This window comes from Triticum dicoccoides, chromosome 3B (genome assembly GCF_002162155.2).
Source record: "Triticum dicoccoides isolate Atlit2015 ecotype Zavitan chromosome 3B, WEW_v2.0, whole genome shotgun sequence".
In the NCBI taxonomy this organism is placed as follows: domain Eukaryota; kingdom Viridiplantae; phylum Streptophyta; class Magnoliopsida; order Poales; family Poaceae; genus Triticum; species Triticum dicoccoides.
This window is the reverse complement of record NC_041385.1, coordinates 701,766,811-701,776,943: the sequence shown is the minus strand read 5'-3', so window position 1 is coordinate 701,776,943 and position 10,133 is coordinate 701,766,811. Positions and strand designations below refer to the sequence as shown.

The window sequence follows — 10,133 nt, the reverse complement described above, 5'->3', positions numbered from 1 at the left end:
CCATATATGCATGTAGTGATAGCTACTATTCATCATTGCTATGGTGTGAATTTGCCAGTACATTCAATGTACTGACCTACATGGCTGCAACGTCTCATGTTGCAGGATTTCTTACGACGAGTAAGTGATACGTTAGGGTTACGGTTTCTACACTCAACTTTGCCGTTGGTGTTGATGGGAATCCACAACCTTGTTACTTCCGCTATTTGAATTGAGGTAATAGCATTTACGTTATTTTATACATGTGATTTACCTCTGTTATAAATCATCAAGTACTGTGTGTGTCAGCATACCGATCCAGGGATGACACTTAGGCACAGAGACTTGACCCATTCGGGTCGGGTCGCTACAGCAGCAGTTCCCAATATCCCATCTGTGGCTGCCCACGCTTCGTCTCCATGCGATTGCGCGTTCGGCGCTCCTTTTCCCTTCTCTCCTGAATCGAATATTCCTCCCTAATTCTGATCATTCACCCATTTCAATTCTCCGGCACCGTCGCAACACCAATTTGCTCTCCGTCCATAAAAGATTCAACCACCCGAGGTATATCATATATTCATGTTGTTGTTTGTAGTCTTCTATAGATGAATAGCCGGCACATCGGCTCTGTTCAATGATTGTCAATTGATGCAAAATTTTATTTATTTTCAGCAACGTCAATTAAAGCGTGGAATTATTCATAACTTTTTTCAAGACTAATACTGGTACTTCAACTACTTCATCATTGAACCTAAGGATAAAGGTGATGCACAAACATTTTTTTATGCACATTGTCGCTTTGAGTTCTTAGTTAGTATGATTACTCGGGCACCCTGAAGTCACTGAACGGAATTGAACCTGAGATATACTTCCTCCGTTTCTAAATATTTGTCTTTTTAGAGATTTCAGATGAACTACCACATATATATAGAGTATAGATTCACTCATTTTGCTTCGTATGTAGTCACTTGTTGAAATATTTAAAAAGACAAATATTTAGGAACGGAGGAAGTATAATCTTATTTTTAAATGTTAGAAGAAAAGTTTAAGGTAATATGTATAAATTATTTGGTATGCATACTGATTTTGAATGCGTTTAATGAAGTGTATTTGATAATATTTCAAAAACATATCTATATTCATTTTCATTGTTATAGTGTCTATATTAAAGGCCTCGAGTATAAGTCTCGTCCCGGGCCCCCAAAATCTCAGGACCGGCCTACTGACGCTAAAAAAAAGAATTGGAGAGGATGCAGTCTACGGTTAGATGGGCAGCCCCGACGCGAGGGTGGATCAAGATCAAAATCGAGGGGCCCCGCCCCAGGTTTCTACGTAGGCTATGGCCCAAATTTTCCTGATGGATGATGGACGGCTGGGCCTCACGCAACTCGTTGGAACGTACGCATGCAGCGAGGCAGGAGGTAGCGATCTATTCGTTCCTACTAGTTCAGTACGTGCACTTGAAAAAATAGGAACTGATTGATCCGAAAAGTCCATTCTACACCCGAGCTCATATGCTCCTGCATGAACAGTAAAATCAAAAAAAAATCAAAAAATTCCAAAAAAATCCAAAAAAATTTTGAGACAAACATTGACAAAAGTTCTAAGTGCCTGCAAAAATTCGTCATGAAATCACATTCCTAGAAGGCGTGGCAAAAAAACAAATTCAGTGCTTCAAAATGCGTTTGAAAGTAGCTTTTTCATAGTACTATTTTTGTTTTTTTTTGCTGCGCCTTCTAGGAATGTGATTTCATGACGAATTTTTGCAGACACTTAAAACTTTTGTCAATGTTTCACTCAAAAAAAAATTGGAATTTTTTGAATTTTTTTCGATTTTACTGTTCATGCGGGAGCATATGAGCTCGGGTGCAGATTAGCCGCGTCCCTGATTGATCTCCCTTGATCCCCTTCCTATTCCATCACGCACGCATTCACGCAGTTGTTCCCAATTTCCTATCTGTGGCCGCCCACGCTTCGTCTCCAAGCGACTACGCGCTCGACGCTCCTTTTCCCTTTTCTCCTGAATCGAATATTCCTCTCTAATTCAGATGATTCACCCATTTCAATTCTCCGGCGCCGTCGCAACACCAATTTGCTCTCCGTCCATAAAGGATTCAACCACCCGAGGTATATCTTATATTCATGTTGTTGTTCGTAGTCTTCTATAGATGAATAGCCGGCACATCGACTCTGTTCAATGATTGTCAATTGATGCAAATTTTTATTTATTTTCAGCAGTGTCAATTAAAGCACGGAAATATTCATAACTTTTTTCAAGAATAATACTGGTACTTCAACTACTTCATCATTGAACCTAAGGATAAAGGTGATGCAAAAACATTTTTTTGATGCACATGGTCGCTTTGAGTTCTTAGTTAGTATGATTACTCGCGCACCCTGAAGTCACTGAACGGAATTGAACCTGAGATATACTTCCCCCGTTCCTAAATATTTGTCTTTTTAGAGATTTCAAATGAACTACCACATACAGATGTATATAGACATATTTTAGAGTATAGATTCACTCATTTTTCTTCGTATATAGTCACTTTTTGAAATCTTTAGAAAGACAAATATTTAGGAACTGAGGAAGTATAATCTTAGTTTCTAAATGTTAGAAGAAAATTTTAAGGTAATATGTATAAATTATTTGTTGTGCATACTGATTTTGAATGTATTTAATGAAGTGTATTTGATAATATTTCAAAAACAAAGCTATATTCATTTTCATTGTTATTAAGGACAGTATAACCGCACCTAAAGCGAGCTCTCACAGCAATTCGTGTTTGTGGCCGTCCGATTTCGTTGCTCGGTCGTTGCTGGCCGTCCGATACTGCTCCTCCCGCGCATGGGCTTCTCATGGGCCGACTGTCCTATGGGCAGCTGCTCGTGAAACCAAATCGAGGCCCTCTCGTTCGCCTATACCAAGGAACATCCGATCTCGGATGGATGGTCATCGAACATTCCTCCTATTCCACCTGTTCGTCTCTCGTTCAATTCCCATCGTGGATCTCGCATCTTTCTCGCCCACCACACAGGTTGTGCCGCCGTTGACGTTTCGTCGGATCCCACCTCCCCCCGGTGCAGTCCATGCTCGCCCCATCGGAACATTGCCTCCGTCCCCGTCTAGCCGTCGATGTCCTCCTTATCCTGTCTTTCGTTGGAAAGGCCACCGGGGAGCATCTATTTGTCGGGGCGGCCACGAGCTCCATCCCCAGATCGGTGGCGCACGACACCCCTGAAGCACGGGTATGTATCCGATTTTATCTGGAGTTCTCGGGCGCGCTGTCGCCAGATTTTCCACGCTCGGGCACCTAGCCATGCGGTGGTGAGTGATAAAAGCAATAGTAAGTTTTGGGCGCCGCCGGTGATGTCGGCACGTGGAACTCGGTGGGGCTGGAGCCTGGAGGTACTCTATCAGGTCATCGGGTGGATCGCCTTCTTTGCCTGGTCCTTCAGCTTCTACCTGCAGGTGGTCCTCAACTACAAGCGCAAGAGGTGCTCCTTCTATCCCTTTCATTTGTCCTTGGCTACAGTGTTTTGGGGCTATATCTGTTTGACCACCTGTTCGTCTCTACCCCAGCCTACGGTTCTGAGGAGTCACTTAATCTTTTGCGAACAAAACAGATTTTGCTTCCTTTGTCATGTATGTGTCTTGATTTTGGAAGAACAAAAAAACATCCTATGGATGGACGAACCTGAGAAATTTGTCTGGTACCGTGTCAAGTGTCTAGAAAATGAAGCTTTCTTTGAGTTGACGATGAACCATGTCTTCAGGCTGATGCAAATTCTAGGAATTGCCTCAATTGCTTTGCTCCTAAGGCAAGATAGTGGCCCTGTTTATTGGAGGGTGGCATGTATGCAAAGTATAGGCAAGGAAACAAAACAAAATGCAGTTAGCACCGAGTAGAATGAACCTTTGGCGTATAGTATAAAATGCGGTGTATATACGCACTGTAGTTGCTTTTGGAGCTTATAAACTGCTCCCTCCAATCCAAACAAAATTGTTGTGATTTTTCAGATTGGAGGAAGTATTTAATGTACACTCTGTTGTCCAACTATTATGGTTGTTGTATAACGATTTTTGCAGATATGGCTAAATAAAAATCACCACTGAGAAGAAGAGACAAGGTATAAGAATAGGCTACTACGATGTTCAGATCAGATCAAAACCAGGGAAATCGTCACGAAACCAGAGATACAGTAAAAAAAGGCTTTTAAGTTGTACATTAAGAGTTTTGGTGCTTTGCACAACTGCATGAAAAATGAGATTTTAAATTTTGTACCTGTCGAGATTTGTACTTGTGGTAGTATGGTCTGATTGTGTTTATTTTAGTAACCAGCCCATCCTCCATAACACTGCTCTTCATAGGTATTGCTTTTCCTTTCCCATTCCTATAACTAATTAAGCTTTATCTTAAAAACCAGTTTTATCATTCCACCCTTAAGAAACAGGTTATGTACAGAGAAGTGACCTTCAAGTGTGGAGCCAGATACAAAACAACACATGTTGATGCAGTTGTTCCCACACCCTCTTAATTATTTTCCTATCTGACCAAATGGTATCTACTCTTTGTCCAGATCTTTCTAAAAGGAATGGATTTATTGAATGTTTGCTGCTCTAGAGTATGCTTGATTGTGGGCTTCTTTTAGCAAAATTTATAATTTGTGGAAAATCTGAATTTTATATGATGGTAAGAACTTTCTTTGTGCATGATTGTTGATAAATTATTTTATTTGAGATTTGATAGGCCGGATTTAGGTAGCACTTGCAGGCGAGCATACCGATAATTAGCTTCAGCCTTTGTGCCATCTATTGTATTTCTGCTTCAAAGGATCGATCTGCGAGGTCATAAGAGTAGTGTTGCTAAGGGCGTTTAGTTCATACTAAGATCTGTCTTTCTGTTCTTAGAATTCTTGCATGTTTTTGTACTGATATTACAAAGCTTTCATCAAGGTCGACGCACACAGAGGTGGTGCTGGAGCTGTCTTGCTCCATTGCACACAGATGAACATCAATCCACACAAAGTCAGTGCAAAAGACAATAAAAGTATTAAGTTAGCCGCACTGAATTTGTTAGGATGTTATAAGAGTACATTGATAAAAGATTGTGTGTTTATAATTTATCACCACTATGTGCCCCACTTCGGTTAAAGATAACTTTACATAATAACATTGCTTGATTGTAAGGTTTAATCTTAAGATAACCAGTTAATTCGATTTAGGTGATAATGTGTTTCATCGTCCCTTTAGCCTAATACCACATTATCTCACCGAAGGTTTCTTCTATGCTTTCCAATGGAGTAGTGACTGTCCACATTTTAATTGTGAATGTTTTCAATGTTTGAATGCCAGTCTTCGTGGAAGGCATACAAATAGAACAATTGTTTTATTTTGTTTAGTGAATCATGGCAATGATTATGTAGTTACTTTAATGAAAATAAAACCATTGATCTTCATTCATCAAACAACTCCTTATGAACTGAGTCTAACATATAATCTTGTAGGAACCTTCATGGTACGAGACGCCGAGATGGACAACTTCACTATACCCTTTATTCCAAATTATCTTGCTGATTGATGTTAAGGGTCTGTTTGGATCGATGCCTGCGGCAGCCAAGCCAAAAAATTGGTAGTTGACCAGAGGGCGGGCACTTGTTTGGTTCGGGGCCGATAATTTGGCTGCCCAGGCCGCATCAGCTTATGCAGTTCATTTTTTCCGCCATTGAATTGGCGAGTTGCTGGCGGCTGAAACCTGCGCAAATTTTTTGGCTAGCCCGTGATTTGGTAGGGCGTGCAGGGGCAGCATCCAAACAGGCCCTAAGAAACTATGAAAAACTTCTGGATGACCTAATTTTTTATTTCTTATTCTAATTGACGCATCTACATGTCAGAGTCCTACATCACGAATATAGATGGATGCAAATCGCTTAAATTGCAAAATAGAAAATGTATTGTACAAATAAATGTCTACAAGTTGCTTTGTATCACTAACATGTAAGAGTCAAAAATAGACGGGCGCAGCAACGCGCGTCATCAATGATCTAGTAGTGTCTATATTAAAGACCTCGAGTATAAGTCTCGTCCCGGGCCCCCAAAATCTCAGGATCGTCCAGCTAACACTAAAAAAAGAATTGGAGAGGATGCAGTTTACAGTTAGATGGGCAGCCCCGACGCCAGGGTGGATCAAGATCAAAATCGAGGGGCCCCTCCCCAGGTTCCTACATTGGCTATGGCCCAAAATTTTCTGATGGATGATTGACGGCTGGGCCTCACGCAGTTCGTTGGAACGTACGCACACAGCGAGGCAGGAGGTAGCGATCAATTCGTTCCTACTAGTTCAGTACGTGCACGCGAAAAAATAGGAACTGATTGATCTCCCTTGATTCCCTTCCTATTCCATCACGCACGCATTCACACAGCAGTTCCCAATTTCCCATCTGTGACCGCCCACGCTTCGTCTCCACGCGAGTGCGCGCTCGGCGCTCCTTTTCCCTTTTCTCCTGAATCGAATATTCCTCCCTAATTCAGATCATTCACCCATTTCAATTCTCCGGCGCCGTTGCAACACCAATTTGTTCTCCGTCCATAAATGATTCAATCACCCGAGGTATATCTTATATTGATGTTGATGTTCGTAGTCTTCTATAGATGAATAGCCGGCACATCGGCTCTGTTCAATGATTGTCAGTTGATGCAGATTTTTATTTATTTCCAGCAGTGTCAATTAAAGCGCGGAAATATTCATAACTTTTTTCAAGACTAATACTGGTACTTCAACTACTTCATCATTGAACCTAAGGATAAAGGTGATGCAAAAACATTTTTTTGATGCACATGGTCGCTTTGAGTTCTTAGTTAGTATGATTACTCGGGCACCCTGAAGTCACTAAACCGAATTGAACCTGAGATATACTTCCTCCGTTCTTAAATATTTGTCTTTTTAGAGATTTCAAATGAACTACCACATACAGATGTATATAGACATATTTTAGAGTATAGATTCACTCATTTTGCTCCGTATGTAGTCACTTGTTGAAATCTTTAGAAAGACAAATATTTCAGAACGGAGGAAGTATAATCTTATTGCTACATGTTAGAAGAAAATTTTAAGGTAATATGTATAAATTATTTGGTATGCATACTGATTTTGAATGCGTTTAATAAAGTGTATTTCATAATATTTCAAAAACATATCTATATTCATTTTCATTGTTGTAATGCCTATATTAAAGGCCTCGGGTATAAGTCTCGCCCCGGGCCCCCAAAATCTCAGGACTGGCTAGCTGACGCTAAAAAAAGAATTGGAGAGGATGCAGTCTACAGTTAGATGGGCAGCCCCGACGCCAGGGTGGATCAAGATCAACATCGACGAAATATCCTAAAAAAAGATGTTGCACCGTGTATTCGAACTAGCGCCATTGCTATCTAAACCCACTAGGGTAAGCACTAGAGTGGCCTGCTACTTGTGGTTAGTAGTACCTCGATAGCCATTAAGGACAATATGCGCTGCGCTGTTCCAAAAAATGAAAGTTTGCAGATTAAAAATAGTTTGCAAAAAAAAAATTCAAAAAAGAAAAGGATTACGTATTAAAAAAAGTTAACAAATAATGAAAAATGTTCACGAAATTTAAAATAGATCACTAATTTAGGAAAAAATTCGTGAGTTTGAAAAAAGTTCACATACTTGCAAAAGTTCACTTGAAACAAAAAAAATTCAAGAAAAGTAAGTAAAGTTCACTAATTTGAGAAAAAGTGCCCCAAAGTTTCTACCGGAGAGTCAAGACGAAAACGTGTGACAACCCCTATGCATAGATTCCCAAGGTCATGGAACCCGCAAGATGATCACCAAAACATACATCAAGTGAATCAATAGAATACTCCATTGTCACCACGGGTATCCCACGCAAGACATACATCAAGTGTTCTCAAATACTTAAAGAATCAATCCGATAAGATAACTTCAAAGGGAAAACTCCATCCATCATAAGAGAGTAGAGGAGGAGAAACATCATAAGATCCAACTATAATAACAAAGCTCACGGTACATCAAGATTGTGCAAATCAAGAACACGAGAGAGAGAGATAGATCAAACACATAGCTACTGGTACATAGCCTCAGCCCCGAGGGTGAACTACTCCCTCCTCGTCATGGAGAGCGCCGGAATGATGAAGCTGGACACCGGTGAGGGATCCCCCCCTCCGGCAGGGTGCCGGAAAAGGGCCCCGATTGGTTTTTGGTGGCTACAGAGGCTTGCGGCGGTGGAACTCCCGATCTAGGTTATGTTCTGGATGTTTGGGTATATATAAGAGGTGTTGGCGTCGGGAACAAGTCAGGGGGGGGGTCTCCGAGGCGGCCAAGAGGTAGGGGGCGCGCACAGGGGGTAGGGCGCGCCCCCACCCTCGTGGGTGCCTCGGGACTCTTCTGGCCCATCTCCGATACTCCGTCGGCTTCTTCTGGTCTAGAAATAATCTTCATGAAATTTCAGGTCAATTGGTCTCCGTTTGGTTTTCCTTTTCTGCGATACTCAAAACAAGGAAAAAACAGAAACTGGCACTGGGCTCTAGGTTAATAGGTTAGTCCCAAAAATCATATAAAATAGTATATAAATGCATATAAAACATCCTAGATGGATAATATAATAGCATGGAACAATAAAAAATTATAGATACGTTAGAGACATATCAAGCATCGCCAAGCTTAAATCCTGCTCTCCTCGACTAGGTAAATGATAAAAACAAAAAAATTATGTGGAATGCTACGTAACATAATTTTTTCCTTGTTGTGGCATGAATGTTCAGATCCGGGAGATCCAAGACAAAAGTTTAATATTGACATAAAAATAATAATACTTCAAGCATACTAATCAAGCAATTATGTCTTCTCAAAATAACATAGCCAAAGAAAGCTCATCCCTACAAAATCATATAGTTTGGCCATGCTTCATTTTTGTCACACAAAATGCTGCCATCATGCGTAAGCCCAATGACAAGCCAAGCAATTGTTTCATACTTTAGTATTCTCAAACTTTTTCAACTTTCACGCAATACATGAGTGCGAGCCATGGACATGGCACTATAGGTGGAATAGAACATGATGATGGAGGTTGTATGGAGAAGACAAAAAAAGGAGAAAGTCCCACATTGACGCGGCTAATCAATGGCTATGGAGATGCCCATCAATTGATGTCAATGCGAGGAGTAGGGGTTGCCACGCAACGGATGCACTAGAGCTATAAATGTATGAAAGCTCAACAAAAGAAACTAAGTGGGTGTGCATCCAACTTGCTTGCTCACGAATACCTAGGGCATTTGAGGAAGCCCATTGTTGGAATATGCAAGCCAAGTTCTATAATGAAAAATTCCCACTAGTATATGAAAGTGACAAAATAAGAGACTCTCTATCATGAAGATCATGGTGCTACTTTGAAGCACAAGTGTGGAAAAAGGATAGTAGCATTGTCCCCTCTCTCTTCTTTTTTTTGGGTCTTCCTTTATTTTATTTAGCCTTTCTTTTTTGGCCTTTTTTTATTTGGCCTTTATTTTTTTTTATTTCCTCACACGGGACAATGCTCTAATAATGATGATCATCACACTTCTATTTATATACAACTCAATGATTACAACTCGATACTAGAACAAAATATGACTCTATATGACTGCCTCCGACGGTGTACCGGGATGGGCATGAATCAAGAGTGACATGTATGAAAAACTATGCATGGTGACCTTGCCACAAATACGATGTCAACTACATGATCATGCAAGGCAATATGACAATGATGAAGCGTGTCATAATAAAAAACGGAACGGTGGAAAGTTGCATGGCAATATATCCCGGAATGGCTATGGAAATGCCATAATAGATAGGTATGGTGGCTGTTTTGAGGAAGATATAAGGAGGATTATGTGTGATAGAGCATATTGTATCACGGGGTTTGGATGCACTGGTGAAGTTTGCACCAACTCTCAAGGTGAGAAAGGGTAATGCACGGTACCGAAGAGGCTAGCAATGATGGAAGGGTGAGAGTGCGTATACTCCATGGACTCAACATTAGTCATAATGAACTCACATACTTATTGCAAAAATCTACAAGTCATCAAAACCAAGCACTATGCGCACGCTCCTAGGGGGATAGATTGGTAGGAAAAG

General features: G+C 40.7%; 1 long non-coding RNA gene across 1 annotated transcript; it reads left to right on the top strand.

The window, feature by feature from the left end:
• The first annotated feature begins 2,951 nt into the window (after positions 1-2,951).
• On the top strand, positions 2,952-5,854 carry LOC119277979. The gene is made up of 2 exons (XR_005137409.1): positions 2,952-3,477; positions 5,488-5,854. It is a non-coding gene; the product is annotated as an uncharacterized LOC119277979 (long non-coding RNA).
• Positions 5,855-10,133: the final 4,279 nt, after the last annotated feature.